Raw genomic sequence first — 17326 nt, forward strand, 5'->3', positions numbered from 1 at the left:
AAGGTAGAAAATGTCTTATTAAATTTGACAATTTAGAAGTAAAGCATTATGCCTTACGTTACCACTTGGAACTATTGAGAAATGATTTCTCTCCCACTTTTATCTAGGGGTGTTCATGATATCTGAATTGCAATTCGAAGAATTTGATCCCGTACAAAATTATCGTGTACGAATCATCAACAACAGGATCATTACAAGGTTAAATACTATATGCTGTAATTAAAGAAGTTGCATTCACGATAAAAAGGTGATGTCACAACCGACATCAAATGTTTTACATTTCAAAAGCATGCTTCACTAAGTAGAAGCAAATAATAAGTGTATGTGACCACAATGGTCGTTACAAGTCATAGTTCAAAAGTACGAATGTTTGAATGCAAAATAAAGTAGTTCATGCGATGACAACTCTAAGCAGCGGGTGTCTACAACACGACTAGTACACAGCGGAAGCTAACCTCAAGCACCTGAGAAAAACATGCTTAAAAACGTCAACACAAAGGTTGGTGAGCTATAGTTTAAGTATAACAGTATGTAAGGTAGGCCACGAGATTTCAGTGCTACAAAGAGCGTTTCAAAACAGTATGATAAAGTATATGTTAACCGTGGGCACTTGGTAACTAACTTAACGTTTATACCCCCTGAAAGTACACTTGGCAAGTGCGTATGTATACGAAGTATTAAACACTCGTTAAATGCTAGCGCTACTAGCCCGAGTGGGGATGTCAAACCCTATGGATCCATATCTAAGATTCGCGTTCACCGGTTCAAAAATCAATGACTAAACGTTACCGAGCTAAAGGGAATGTTTCTGCCGTTATATAACCCACACATATATAAGTTTAAGTACTCGTGCCTAGTATGTAAAACATAAAATCCGCATGTATTCTCAGTTCCCAAAATAAGTTAAAGTAAAAAGGGAATGATATAACTCACAATGATATGTAGCGGTAAAGTAGTAGTCGGGAAAGGTGTGCAAGTAAACGGTCTGAAGTCCTTAACCTAAGTCAAATAGTACTAAGTCAGTAAATCGTCTTAATAGGTTTAAAAGTATGTAATTAAGGTCTTAAGGGTCATCATCATTCATCATTAAACAAAAGGCGTAAAGTAGGTTTCGTTTATGAAAGTAGTTTAAAACAAAGTCTGACTTCAGTCAGTCACCACGGCCTCTACCCTTACTGAATTAAGGTGAGACCAGTGGCCATGGCTCCGTCTATGAGTCCCTTAAGTGTGGTAAAATTTACAGAAGCAAACTTGTCTTGGTTTGACCGTGGCGACGGTCTAAGTGCGAGTAGGTCAGAAATTTCTGCACAACGTTAAAGGACATAGTGACGATCGGAGGGCCATAAATCCTAAACCGTAACTCGGATTAAGACGAGTCCTATATGAAAAGTTATCTACTCGAAAATTTCTATCTAAAAATCAAGGTTATAACAGCCCAGGTCTACTGGTATGTTACAGAAACATCAGATCAGTAGCTTTTGGACAGAACAGTGAGTTTAAAAGGGTTCCGGTGGTCTTGGTGCTTGATGTTCATCATGGTTCTCATCCTTGATGCATATAGCTTCAAGTGTACAACTCATTGATGTATCTACATCATCTTAACCAAGTCTTGACCATCATAACCCATGTGCAAGTCTAAGACATGAAGCACAACTCACTTAAGAGTTGTATGAAGTTTGATGAACCAAAGTTGCATCAAGGTCTTAGATCTAACACATACATGGACTTTAAAGCTAATAACAAGTTACAAACTTGAAAGTAAACTAACTAATCAAGATCATAAGTAGTAGAACATAGTTCTTAGTTTGATCTTGAAGATCCAAGACTCAAAAGTCTAGATCCAAAGTTATATTTAAAGAAAACTTATTTGTGTGTTCTTGAACTTTCAAAGTTAACTTAATTTGTTCAAGAGATATGAGATCAAGACTAACTTGTAGTACTTGACCATATAAACTAACTACATGAAATTAAAGTGCATAAATTGAAGAAGTAAACTTAAATAAACAAGAAAAGGTTCATGGTTGTTCATACTTTGAAGATTTAAACCAAAGTTTGATCTTTAGAAAGTAAACTTTAGAGTTTACTTCATGAGCTTCAAGTATGTCTTTAATCAACACATGGAACTTGCAACTTTTGAAACAATTGAAGTAGAATCATAAACTAGTGAGTTTATGTTCTTGTGTTCTTGAAAATACAAGATAATAGAAGAATCAAAACTAGAAAGTTTGATCTTGTAACTAGTAAAGAATAACTAACAATTACATGTAACAAACTAACAACAAGTAATCAAACTACAAATAACAAAAGATGATGATGATTAAGGGTGTATGGTATTCGGTTTTGTTTAAGAAAAAGGAGAGAAGAATGCTTCAAGTTACTTACAAAAGTTAGAGAGAAAGGAGAGAAAATTGGAAACTAGTAAGTGTGTGTTTTGAATGAGAGATTACAAAATGAAGAAGTGAATGAAAAGTGAAACAAAACTCCCCATATGCTTGAGGGAAACTGACGGTTTGCTTAGTGGGGGAGGGAGGATGGCTTTGTTCTTTGGTCACTTGCAAGTAAAGCTTCAAAAGTGTGGTTAAAATGGGTGATTACATGGGGATTACATGCAACTAGATTCCTAGTCTTTCAAACTAACTAGTTAAACATGAAACTAATACTTACAAGTCTAAGTGGACTAGTTAATCCATTTAAATGGGTAGGGTGGGCTTGTAAGCCCAAAGTCATAAGTCTATTAACTTAAAACAAGCCCAAGTTCCAATAATTAACAATTTAATCCATTTAAAGCCCAAGTAATTAACCAACAACCTTAGTTAATTAAAATGATTAATAAAACTAATCATGAATGTAAATAATACTTGAAAATATTATTCGTGCAAGTTCCGGGTGTCACAAAGACGTTTCGGGCAATTAAAGTCAAGTTCGGGCAATCATGGCAACATGTAAATGTAATAACGTACATTCGTTTAATCACACGTATTAATAATAGTAATTATTAATAAATAAATGTTGGAAATTCCAGGGTCGTTACATTACCCACCTGTTAAAGAAATTTCGTCCCCAAATTTAAGCTGAGGTAGATGGAGGAGTCGGGAAAAGGTGAGGATACTTCCGCATCATTTGATCCTCTCGCTTCCAAGTAAACTCGGGTCCTCGTTTGGCATTCCATCGTACTCGAACGATCGGAATCTTGTTGCGTTTCAAAGTTTTGATCTCACGATCCATAATTTCAACAGGTTCTTCCTCAAAGTGGAGTTGGTCATCAATTGTAAGTTCTTCCAGTGGTATGATAAGTTCAGGTGCAGCAAGACACTTTTTCAAGTTTGACACATGGAAGGTAGGATGAACTGAGCTCAATTGCGCTGGTAGATCCAAACGGTATGCAACTGGTCCAACACATTCCAAGATCTCGAAAGGACCAATGTATCGTGGGTTCAACTTTCCACGTTTTCCAAAACGGATCACACCTTTCCAAGGTGCAACCTTCAACATTACACGATCACCAACATTAAATTCAAAGTCCTTACGTTTAAGATCGGCATAACTCTTTTGGCGGTCACGGGCAGTCTTAAGTCTAGCTTGAATCTGAGCAATCTTCTCCGTCGTTTCGTGGACTATCTCGGGTCCGGTGATTTGCTTTTCGCCTACTTCGGCCCAACAAATAGGAGATCGACACTTACGGCCATACAATGCTTCAAAAGGTGCAGCATTAATGCTAGAGTGATAACTGTTGTTGTACGAGAATTCGGCGAGTGGCAAATGTCTTTCCCAGGCCTTTCCAAAATCAATGACACATGCACGCAACATGTCCTCCAACGTCTGAATCGTTCGTTCACTTTGCCCATCAGTCTGAGGATGATAAGCAGTACTCATGTCAAGACGAGTTCCCATGGCTTCTTGCAAAGAACGCCAAAATCTAGAGGTAAAACGGGGATCGCGATCTGAGATGATCGATAAAGGTACACCATGACGAGATACAACCTCTTTGATGTATAACTGAGCAAGTCTCTCCATTGTATCAGTTTCCTTCATCGCTAGAAAGTGTGCAGATTTGGTAAGGCGGTCAACAATAACCCAAATAGTATCGTATCCGCCCACCGTCTTCGGCAGCTTAGTAATGAAATCCTTTGTGATCCTTTCCCACTTCCATTGTGGGATCTCCAGCTGTTGGAGTAAACCAGAAGGTCTCTGATGCTCGGCTTTAACCTTTAAGCAAGTCAAACACTTACCAACATAAGTCGCAACGTCCTTCTTAAGATTCGGCCACCAATACTGTTCTTTAAGGTCGTGGTACATCTTGCCCGCACCGGGGTGAATCGAATATCTCGATTTGTGTGCTTCATCAAGTATCAGGTTTCGTAGATCTCCATAATAAGGTACCCAAATTCTTCCGGCATAACATCGGAGTCCAGACTCCCTAACCTCGAATCGAGAGACAAGTATGTTCAAATGTTCATGAGATATATTCTTCTCCTTGAGAGCCTCAACTTGGGATACTCTGATCTGGCTGTTGAGGTTCGAATGGATGGTGATGTTCAGAGCCCTAACACGAAGAGGTGCCGTCCTCTCCTTTTGGCTTAAAGCGTCAGCTACAACATTGGCCTTGCCAGGGTGAGAACGGAGTTCACAATCGTAGTCGTTGAGCGTCTCAATCCATCGACGCTGTCTCATATTCAGTTGCTTCTGATCAAAGATGTGCTGGAGACTCTTGTGATCAGTAAAAATAGTGCTCTTAGTTCCATACAAATAATGTCTCCACAATTTGAGCGCAAAGACAACGGCTCCAAGTTCAAGATCATGCGTAGTGTAGTTCCGCTCATGAATCTTCAATTGGCGGGAGGCATAGGCAATAACCTTTGATCGTTGCAACAGTACACAACCAAAACCACTCTTCGATGCATTACAATAAACAACAAAGTCGTCACTGCCTTCAGGAAGTGATAGGATAGGTGCGGAGGTTAACTTCTTCTTCAAAGTTTGAAATGCTGATTCGTGTGCGGGTTCCCAAATGAACTTCTTGCCCTTGTGAGTCAGCGCGGTCAAAGGACGCGCAATCAGAGAAAATCCTTTGATGAATCTTCGGTAGTAACCGGCGAGGCCTAGGAATTGGCGAATATGCGTTGGAGTAGTGGGGGTCTCCCACTTGCTGATGGCTTCAATCTTGGCGGGATCAACTTTGATACCCTGGTCACTTACAACATGACCCAAAAATTGTACTTCCTTCAACCAAAATTCACACTTGGAGAATTTAGCGTAAAGTTGCTCTTGTCTTAAGAGTTCAAGCACTAATCGGAGGTGTTGCTCATGTTCTTCTTCGCTCTTAGAGTAGATGAGGATATCATCTATGAAGACGATAACAAACTTGTCCAAGTAAGGCTTGCAGACACGATTCATGAGGTCCATGAACACGACAGGTGCATTTGTCAAACCGAATGGCATCACGAGAAACTCATAATGACCATAACGGGTCCTGAATGCAGTTTTCATCACGTCACTTTTCTTCACCCTCAGTTGGTGATATCCGGATCGCAAATCGATCTTTGAATAAACCCTCGATCCTTGTAGTTGATCAAAAAGATCGTCAATTCGTGGAAGAGGATACCAATTCTTGATAGTCAATTTGTTGAGTTTACGGTAGTCGATACACATACGGAAGGATCCATCCTTCTTCTTCACAAACAACACAGGTGCGCCCCAAGGCGAGAAGCTTGGTTGAATAAATCCTCGGTCTAACAGCTCTTGTAGTTGACTTTGTAATTCTTGCATCTCGGAAGGTGCGAGTCTATAAGGTGCGCGAGCTACAGGTGCAGCTCCTGGCACTAAATCAATCTGAAACTCTACAGCTCTCTGCGGCGGCAATCCAAGCAATTCCTCTGGGAAGACATCGGAAAATTCGTTCACAATTCGAACGTCGTTCACGCTCTTTACCTCAGTTTCTACCGCTTTCACATGTGCTAGGACAGCAAAACGTCCCTTCTTCATAATCTTTTGCGCTTTTACGCAACTAATGAGGTTCATCTTCGAGGTACATCTCTCTCCATAGATAACCAGTGGTTCGCCATCTCCTTGTGGTATGCGAAGTGCTTTATCTCCACAGATAATATCGGCCTTTATCTTGCTCAACTAATCCATACCGACGATCACGTCAAAACTTCCCAGTTTGATAGGTATCAAATCAATTTCGAAATCTGCACCAGCTATGTTGATAATAGCTCCACGACTAATATGGTCAACCTTTTCAAGTTTTCCATTTGCGACCTCGACAAGCATACTTTCTTTTAACGGGACTAATGACCAATTAATATTATCGCAAAAATGTCTACATACATAACTTCTATCCGCACCAGTATCAAACAAGACAGAAGCTAAAAGATTGTTGATTGTGAATATACCTGTCACCAAGTCGGGGTTATCGCGTGCATCCCTTGCATTAACATTGAAGGCTCTACCTCGGGGTGGTCCTCCATCTTTTCGCTTGTTTGGGCACGCGTTTCTGAAATGGCCCGTCTGCCCACATTCGTAGCATTTCTTCGGTCCATTGGTGTTCGGTTTCCCATTCAAAGTGGTGACCTTGCAGTCCTTTCCGATATGCCCAGCTCGTTGGCACTTCTCACAGACAACATTGCAATATCCAGTATGGTGCTTGTAGCACCGATTGCATTGTGGTAAGGTTCCTTTGTAGTTCGGGTTGGTGTTGGTGTTGTTGTTGGGATTAGGGTTTCCACCGTTTTTGTGCCTCTTGGCGGGGGTTTGATCGTAGTTTCTCCCCCCTGTTGTTGTTGTTGTTGTTGTTGTGGTTGTTGTGGTTGTTGTGATTGTTGTGGTTGTTGTCCCATTTCCTCTTTTCACTACTACCGGCTTCAAACTTAGCCTTCACCTGCTCGTCAAGGATGATTTGATTCAGGAGAGTATGCGCCATGTGCTTTGCTTTGGGAACATTCGGTGGTTTGGATGAGGTGACATTTCTTTTGATGGACTTAGGGAGTCCCGAGAAGTATTTCTCCATGCGCTTGAATTCGGGGGTGACCATGGTCGGACACATTAATGCTAACTCCAAAAACCTACGATTGTAATTGTTAAGATCGTTTCCCACGGCTTTCAACTGCATAAATTCGATCTCCATCTTTTGTATTTCGGTCCTTGGATAGTATTCCTCAATCATAGCACACTTAAACTCTTCCCAAGGCGTAGCATACGCCTCATCGATTCCTTGCGCTTGGGCCATGGTATTCCACCATGTAAGCGCGCCATCAAAAAGCGTGCAAGAAGCAAACTTGGTTTTATTATCCTCCGAACAGTTGCTAACCCGGAATACTGATTCAAGTTTCTCGAACCATCTGGTGAGACCAACTGGTCCCTCGGTGTCGCTGAAGTTATGCGGTTTGCAGCTTTGGAATTCCTTGTATGTACACCCATTTCGAACGGGTGGAATAACCGGTGGTGGTGGTGGTGGAGCTTCGAGATTTCTTTCTGCTAGGGCTGCAGCGACCCGTTCGTTGATCATGTCCTTAATCTGGGCGGCGGTAGGTGTGGATCTTCCGTTAGCCATGGTATTCTAAACAAAAATTTTGACTCAAGTCAAAATCCAGTATGCAAGTAGTAATAATACAGTATATAGCAACCAACATGGAATCAATACATCTCATGTTATTAAATAACGCATCTAGGTACAAATACCACAGAATCATCGTACAGCAATGTAAATAGAACATCGTGCAAGAATTAAATAACGCAAAGTTCCATTCATTAATAATAATAAGTTTCATACATCTGAATAAGTTCATACAATACATAAATAATACAAGAATCTACAACTAGATTACATCATGAAATCTAAATACAAGGTCCTACGGTGAAGGCGGGTGAACTGCTCCTCGAGCTCAGTGACTCGAGCTCAGAGAGTCTCAATCTCCCTCATCAGTTCCTCGTTAGAGGGAGCTGGTGGGGCAGGCAGTGCAGGTGGGGCGGGTGGTGTGGGTGGTGCCGGTGGTGCTGATGTAGATGGTCCGGCTCCGGATGTAGACGGTACGTCCCTAGATGTAAGTGGTCCGTATCTAAATCTAGGTGGTACGGTTCCAGGAATAGTCAATACGTAACGGGGAACCTTACGTATCTGTGGGTCGGCAGGGTATGGCACAACTCGTTTACGAGCAGTAACCCTACGACGATGGCCAAATGCGTCAGTAAAAGCACGACCTCCATTCACCCCTGGAATGACGGTGCCGTCGAAATGGTACCGCTTCTTCGGCGGGGTGGAGGGTGCCTGAATAGGTCTATCAGCAGGATCCTCATCATCGTTGGAGTCGTCTGATGATGAAGAATCGGCGGATGATGAGTCATCCGAATCGTGTGGTGGTGACACTGGTGGCTGAGCTGGTAATCCGAAGCGTCCGAAGGCGGCCAACATCTGTCTGTGTCTGCCTGGCGGAATCACGACTAAATGGCCGTCGGGAGTGCGTCGGCAAGGCGTGCGCATGTGGTTACGAAACGGCCCTTCCCCGAACTCCGCGGGGATCTCAATACCACCAATGCAGGGCTGTGACCTAGAGGGTCCGGGAGCAGACACTGGGGCAGGTGCACTAGTACCAGCTCCGGAAGTAGAAGCGCCGGGATCACTAGTGGGTGTCGGGGCTGGTGTATCGGCAGTAGTAGCAGGTGGTGTGGTGGAGTCTGAGTCTGAACTGTCCAAAATGCTAGCAGGTGGTACATCCGACATCTGAACAAGGAAAAATAAATTTTCCATGTCAGTAAGTCATAAGCAAGCACGTATTAGGCCAACAGTTTAAATCATGTATAACAATAAGTAGCATGACAATAATAACGAATCGTACAGAAGTAGCATGCAATCGAAAGCAAGTAATATCATGCAGTAGTGAAATCATGTAGTAGCATACGGCATATAGCAGTAAAAGTAAGCAGCAGCATGCAGTAAGTTCAGCAGAAACACGTAAACTAGCAAGTTGTAGATTAGTCATATTAGTGAATCCTACTCGGGTCGGTCTTAGACTCACTAATGCAACCTAATTCCCTACAACCAAGGCTCTGAACCAAATGTGATGCCCCGTACAAAACCATCGTGTATGAATCATCAACAACAGGATCATTACAAGGTTAAGTACTATATGCTGTAATTAAAGAAGTTGCATTCACGATAAAAAGGTGATGTCACAACCGACATCAAATGTTTTACATTTCAAAAGCATGCTTCACTAAGTAGAAGCAAATAATAAGTGTATGTGACCACAATGGTTGTTACAAGTCATAGTTCAAAAGTACGAATGTTTGAATGCAAAATAAAGTAGTTCATGCGATGACAACTCTAAGCAGCGGGTGTCTACAGCACGACTAGTACACAGCGGAAGCTAACCTCAAGCACCTGAGAAAAACATGCTTAAAAACGTCAACACAAAGGTTGGTGAGCTATAGTTTAAGTATAACAGTATGTAAGGTAGGCCACGAGATTTCAGTGCTACAAAGAGCGTTTCAAAACAGTATGATAAAGTATATGTTAACCGTGGGCACTTGGTAACTAACTTAACGTTTATACCCCCTGAAAGTACACTTGGCAAGTGCGTATGTATACGAAGTATTAAACACTCGTTAAATGCTAGCGCTACTAGCCCGAGTGGGGATGTCAAACCCTATGGATCCATATCTAAGATTCGCGTTCACCGGTTCAAAAACCAATGACTAAACGTTACCGAGCTAAAGGGAATGTTTCTGCCGTTATATAACCCACACATATATAAGTTTAAGTACTCGTGCCTAGTATGTAAAACATAAAATCCGCATGTATTCTCAGTTCCCAAAATAAGTTAAAGTAAAAAGGGAATGCTATAACTCACAATGATATGTAGCGGTAAAGTAGTAGTCGGGAAAGGTGTGCAAGTAAACGGTCTGAAGTCCTCAACCTAAGTCAAATAGTACTAAGTCAGTAAATCGTCTTAATAGGTTTAAAAGTATGTAATTAAGGTCTTAAGGGTCATCATCATTCATCATTAAACAAAAGGCGTAAAGTAGGTTTCGTTTATGAAAGTAGTTTAAAACAAAGTCTGACTTCAGTCAGTCACCACGGCCTCTACCCTTACTGAATTAAGGTGAGACCAGTGGCCATGGCTCCGTCTATGAGTCCCTTAAGTGTGGTAAAATTTAAAGAAGCAAACTTATCTTGGTTTGACCGTGGCGACAGTCTAAGTGCGAGTAGGTCAGAAATTTCTGCACAACGTTAAAGGACATAGTGACGATCGGAGGGCCATAAATCCTAAACCGTAACTCGGATTAAGACGAGTCCTATATGAAAAGTTATCTACTCGAAAAGTTCTATCTAAAAATCAAGGTTAGAACAGCCCAGGTCTACTGTTCTGTTACAGAAACATCAGATCAGTAGCTTTTGGACAGAACAGTGAGTTTAAAAGGGTTCCGGTGGTATTGGTGCTTGATGTTCATCATGGTTCTCATCCTTGATGCATATAGCTTCAAGTGTACAACTCATTGATGTATCTACATCATCTTAACCAAGTCTTGACCATCATAACCCATGTGCAAGTCTAAGACATGAAGCACAACTCACTTAAGAGTTGTATGAAGTTTGATGAACGAAAGTTGCATCAAGGTCTTAGATCTAACACATACATGGACTTTAAAGCTAATAACAAGTTACAAACTTGAAAGTAAACTAACTAATCAAGATCATAAGTAGTAGAACATAGTTCTTAGTTTGATCTTGAAGATCCAAGACTCAAAAGTCTAGATCCAAAGTTATATTTAAAGAAAACTTATTTGTGTGTTCTTGAACTTTCAAAGTTAACTTAATTTGTTCAAGAGATATGAGATCAAGACTAACTTGTAGTACTTGACCATATAAACTAACTACATGAAATTAAAGTGCATAAATTGAAGAAGTAAACTTAAATAAACATGAAAAGGTTCATGGTTGTTCATACTTTAAAGATTCAAACCAAAGTTTGATCTTTAGAAAGTAAACTTTAGAGTTTACTTCATGAGCTTCAAGTATGTCTTTAATCAACACATGGAACTTGCAACTTTTGAAACAATTGAAGTAGAATCATAAACTAGTGAGTTTATGTTCTTGTGTTCTTGAAAATACAAGATAATAGAAGAATCAAAACTAGAAAGTTTGATCTTGTAACTAGTAAAGAATAACTAACAATTACATGTAACAAACTAACAACAAGTAATCAAACTACAAATAACAAAAGATGATGATGATTAAGGGTGTATGGTATTCGGTTTTGTTTAAGAAAAAGGAGAGAAGAATGCTTCAAGTTACTTACAAAAGTTAGAGAGAAAGGAGAGAAAATTGGAAACTAGTAAGTGTGTGTTTTGAATGAGAGATTACAAAATGAAGAAGTGAATGAAAAGTGAAACAAAACTCCCCATATGCTTGAGGGAAACTGACGGTTTTCTTAGTGGGGGAGGGAGGATGGCTTTGTTCTTTGGTCACTTGCAAGTAAAGCTTCAAAAGTGTGGTTAAAATGGGTGATTACATGGGGATTACATGCAACTAGATTCCTAGTCTTTCAAACTAACTAGTTAAACATGAAACTAATACTTACAAGTCTAAGTGGACTAGTTAATCCATTTAAATGGGTAGGGTGGGCTTGTAAGCCCAAAGTCATAAGTCTATTAACTTAAAACAAGCCCAAGTTCCAATAATTAACAATTTAATCCATTTAAAGCCCAAGTAATTAACCAACAACCTTAGTTAATTAAAATGATTAATAAAACTAATCATGAATGTAAATAATACTTGAAAATATTATTCGTGCAAGTTCCGGGTGTCACAAAGACGTTTCGGGCAATTAAAGTCAAGTTCGGGCAATCATGGCAACATGTAAATGTAATAACGTACATTCGTTTAATCACACGTATTAATAATAGTAATTATTAATAAATAAATGTTGGAAATTCCAGGGTCGTTACATTACCCACCTGTTAAAGAAAATTTCGTCCCCAAATTTAAGCTGAGGTAGATGGAGGAGTCGGGAAAAGGTGAGGATACTTCCGCATCATTTGATCCTCTCGCTCCCAAGTAAACTCGGGTCCTCGTTTGGCATTCCATCGTACTCGAACGATCGGAATCTTGTTGCGTTTCAAAGTTTTGATCTCACGATCCATAATTTCAACAGGTTCTTCCTCAAAGTGGAGTTGGTCATCAATTGTAAGTTCTTCCAGTGGTATGATAAGTTCAGGTGTAGCAAGACACTTCTTCAAGTTTGACACATGGAAGGTAGGATGAACTGAGCTCAATTGCGCTGGTAGATCCAAACGGTGTGCAACTGGTCCAACACATTCCAAGATCTCGAAAGGACCAATGTATCGTGGGTTCAACTTTCCACGTTTTCCAAAACGGATCACACCTTTCCAAGGTGAAACCTTCAACATTACACGATCACTAACATTAAATTCAAAGTCCTTACATTTAAGATCGGCATAACTCTTTTGGCGGTCACGGGCAGTCTTAAGTCTAGCTTGAATCTGAGCAATCTTCTCCGTCGTTTCGTGGACTATCTCGGGTCCGGTGATTTGCTTTTCGCCTACTTCGGCCCAACAAATAGGAGATCGACACTTACGGCCATACAATGCTTCAAAAGGTGCAGCATTAATGCTAGAGTGATAACTGTTGTTGTACGAGAATTCGGCGAGTGGCAAATGTCTTTCCCAGGCCTTTCCAAAATCAATGACACATGCACGCAACATGTCCTCTAACGTCTGAATCGTTCGTTCACTTTGCCCGTCAGTCTGAGGATGATAAGCAGTACTCATGTCAAGACGAGTTCCCATGGCTTCTTGCAAAGAACGCCAAAATCTAGAGGCAAAACGGGGATCGCGATCTGAGATGATCGATAAAGGTACACCATGACGAGATACAACCTCTTTGATGTATAACTGAGCAAGTCTCTCCATTGTATCAGTTTCCTTCATCGCTAGAAAGTGTGCAGATTTGGTAAGGCGGTCAACAATAACCCAAATAGTATCGTATCCGCCCACCGTCTTCGGCAGCTTAGTAATGAAATCCATTGTGATCCTTTCCCACTTCCATTGTGGGATCTCCGGCTGTTGGAGTAAACCAGAAGGTCTCTGATGCTCGGCTTTAACCTTTGAGCAAGTCAAACACTTACCAACATAAGTCGCAACGTCCTTCTTAAGATTCGGCCACCAATACTGTTCTTTAAGGTCGTGGTACATCTTGCCCGCACCGGGGTGAATCGAATATCTCGATTTGTGTGCTTTATCAAGTATCAGGTTTCGTAGATCTCCATAATAAGGTACCCAAATTCTTCCGGCATAACATCGGAGTCCAGACTCCCTAACCTCGAATCGAGAGACAAGTATGTTCAAATGTTCATGAGATATATTCTCCTCCTTGAGAGCCTCAACTTGGGATACTCTGATCTGGCTGTTAAGGTTCGAATGGATGGTGATGTTCAGAGCCCTAACACGAAGAGGTGCCGTCCTCTCCTTTCGGCTTAAAGCGTCAGCTACAACATTGGCCTTGCCAGGGTGATAACGGAGTTCACAATCGTAGTCGTTGAGCGTCTCAATCCATCGACGCTGTCTCATATTCAGTTGCTTCTGATCAAAGATGTGCTGGAGACTCTTGTGATCGGTAAAAATAGTGCTCTTAGTTCCATACAAATAATGTCTCCACAATTTGAGCGCAAAGACAACGGCTCCAAGTTCAAGATCATGCGTAGTGTAGTTCCGCTCATGAATCTTCAATTGGCGGGAGGCATAGGCAATAACCTTTGATCGTTGCATCAGTACACAACCAAAACCACTTTTCGATGCATTACAATAAACAACAAAGTCGTCACTGCCTTCAGGAAGTGATAGGATAGGTGCGGAGGTTAACTTCTTCTTCAAAGTTTGAAATGCTGATTCGTGTGCGGGTTCCCAAATGAACTTCTTGCCCTTGTGAGTCAGCGCGGTCAATGTAACATCCTGCCTTTTTCCGTTTACTTTTCCGTTTAACTATTTAAATCCCGTTATATTTTTATAACATCTCCCGTTAATACGTGTTTTAAAAATATCTCGTCTAGGTAATTAACGCACCCGACTACAACTTGAGGGACTTGTTTTGCCAAAACCCCAAAATGGTGACTAGCACTTGACTAGTCAACCATCTTCCACCTCCATTTTTCATTTTCTTTTCTCTTTTCATTCTCTACTTTCATATTTTCTTTAAATTCATCAAAAAGCAAATCATCATCCATACTAAATCGATCAAGCTTCGAGCCAAACAAATTACATATTTGAACTCCTCGTGATCTCCTCTTCGATTCCATACCAATCTCATTGCATTTGGGTAACTTTCTAAAATCACTAATTTTTGTGTTCTTGAGATTTTTTGAGTTACAAGGTTGTTAGTTAGTGTCTATGGCTCTAGTCTAACAAGATTATGTGTTTGAATTGCTTGATTTGTTGTTTGGGAGTAACTTGCATGAACTAGCAAAATGGGTGTGTTTAATCTTGAGTTTTAGATGATTAAATGTTGTTAAATGTTATAAATGCATGTATTAAATGTGTTCCTAGTGTTACTAGCTTCATTTTGATGTATAGGTTGCATGAGAAAACTCTAAGAACTTGTTTAGTGATTTTTGGTGGAATTGAGCTAGGGTTTAATGAACTTGAAATGATTATTTGATGCATTGATTGCCATGATTTGTTGTTAGTAAGTTGTTAGTTGTATTGTATGCTCAATTACCTACAAAATGGCATGTCATATGTATGCATTGAATGCCTAAATCATTAAATGTGCATTGGTGAGTTTGAAGCATTAATGTGTGCATTGAATGATCACTTGGTTTGAAAACTCGGTTGTTACAAATGAGGTTTTTGATTGATGAATTGTGTTTAGTTGCATTCTACGTCAAAAGAGCTTTCCAACGATATAAGGTGCGAGTCCTAAGTGTTAGCGATTTGTGTTTTATGCACAAAAAGGTTTTGGATTGAGACTTGAACATTTGGGACTGGCCAGGCACCAGCACCCGGCCTTTGCCGCGGCGCGGCCCTTTCCTGTCGCGGCGCGACATATAAGGGGGCCAGGTTCTAACCTCCTTGTCCCAAATGTGAAAAATGTTTGGCCCGTTCTAGACCTTCAATTCACATGCAACTTGTTCTAACATGCTTATATATGAATAATTAGCATAGAAAATTTGTTCGGGACCCGACCCGAACATGTTGACTTTTTCGTTGACTTTGACCGACCAAAGTTTGACTTTTTGTCAAACTTAACCAATTGATTATGCAATCTTTCTAACTTGTTTCTATACATGTATCTTGCATGAAACTTGACTATTTGCTTCACATGCTTCATAATCGAGTCGTGTTGAGCCATAGGACTAATTAAACATCTTTGACCTATCGTGTTTACCGTTATTGATACGACCTATTGGTTTAGGTCAAGACTAGCACTATCCTTCGTACACGTTACTTTGTGAAGTACTTTTCATACGTGCACTCAAGGTGAGATCATAGTCCCATCCTTCAAACAACTTTTATGCTTTAAACTATGGGATGAGAAACATATACGTATCATACTTTTACACTTTGAACACAAGTACGAAAACGAACATTCCACGTACGGGTTTGAACAAAAAGCCTCAATTCAATTATCATTAGTTACACTTGCAGGGTGTAAACGTGAACTTATATTATGTGATCACATGGGCTTGACGAGCCTCATTCGGACGGTTCGCTATCGTTAGCGGATGAAATATATTTTCGGGTCTAGTGTATGTTCTAACACTACGCGAAGGGTGCAAAACAGTTAAGTTTGATAATTGGGTGCCCGCGAAACAAATAACAACTTTGGAATGCAAATGATTTAGATAATCATATTATATTAAATCTTGTGGTTCAAATGCAACGTTTATTAAAACACCTATGATTTCACCAACGTTTTCGTTGACAGTTTTCTATATGTTTTCTCAGGTCCTTGAAAGCTACTTGATACATGCTTCCGCACTCTTTTTGATACTTGCTTGGATGTCGAGTATACATGCATAGATGGAGCGTCTTTTGACTACTTTAAATTGTGTCGCATAGGTTTCATTCGTACGTTAAACTTTGTAATGTAACTAGTCTTTCGAACTACATTTGTAAACTTGAAACATCCTTTTTCTTATAAAATAAATGCGACATATTTTGGTCAAAAGTCATAATAAAGACTTATGACCACGCAACGGGACCGAAGTAGTCGGCGCCGTCAAACATGATTTGGTCGGGTCGCTACAGATGGTATCAGAGCGTTGGTTGTAGGGATTTAGAGTTCATTGGTGTCAACCCCGAGTCATAGGGTACATTGGTGAGTCTAGACTACAACCGGCATATAGACTTGAAGTAGGAATTACTTGACTATTTGTGCATTTATACTCGAACGCTTCTACTCATATCTACTCTTATTTCATCTAAATCTCACGTTGTTTAATTTGATTGACACGCCACCTTGACTATATGAAATAATGTCGAATGCACATATGAATCAGGGTAATATAATTTCCGGGATTATATTACGGTGACTCATATGAACGTTCCGACATTATGACATAAGGAATTTAAGGCGAGTCAAGGGAAATTTTCTCTCTATATTTATTCCATATCACGGTTAGTATTATTTAGAATACTAACCAACGGTATTCTTTTGTTTTGAAGGAACAATGCCTCCTCGTCGTGCACCACGCCGTGAAACACCCGAACAAGCTCTACAACGCATGATAGCCACCGCCGTAGATGCGGCCATGGTCGGTCACTCATCCAACAACAATAACAATAATAATAACAACAACCAAAACAACAACAACAACAACAATGGAGCCGGTAACTCAAATGAGGGATGCTCCTATAAAGCCTTCATGGGGTGCAAACCTCACACTTTTGATGGAACCGGGGGACCGGTTGTGCTCACCCGATGGTTTCAGCAAACGGAAGCCGTCTTTAGCATAAGTGGTTGTCGGGACCAAGACAAGGTCAAATACTCCACTCACACTTTCGCCGGTGTCGCTCTTACATGGTGGAATACTTATGTACAATCGGTGGGTACCGATGAAGCTCACGCCCTCTCTTGGGCCGATTTAAGGGAAAAGATGGTCATCGAATATTTCCCTCGCGAAGAAACCCGAAAGCTCGAACAAGAGCTAAGAACCTTGGAGGCGGTCGGAAACGATCTCAATGCCTATAATCATCGATTCGCCGAACTATCCTTGATGTGCCCAAACCTCGTGAACCCCGAATCTCAAAGGGTCGAACTTTATATGTATGGTCTTCCAAAGAGCATCAAACAAGGGGTGATGTCATCCAAACC

The sequence above is a fragment of the Rutidosis leptorrhynchoides genome, chromosome 1, assembly GCF_046630445.1.
Source record: "Rutidosis leptorrhynchoides isolate AG116_Rl617_1_P2 chromosome 1, CSIRO_AGI_Rlap_v1, whole genome shotgun sequence".
Classification (NCBI taxonomy): Eukaryota; Viridiplantae; Streptophyta; class Magnoliopsida; order Asterales; family Asteraceae; genus Rutidosis; species Rutidosis leptorrhynchoides.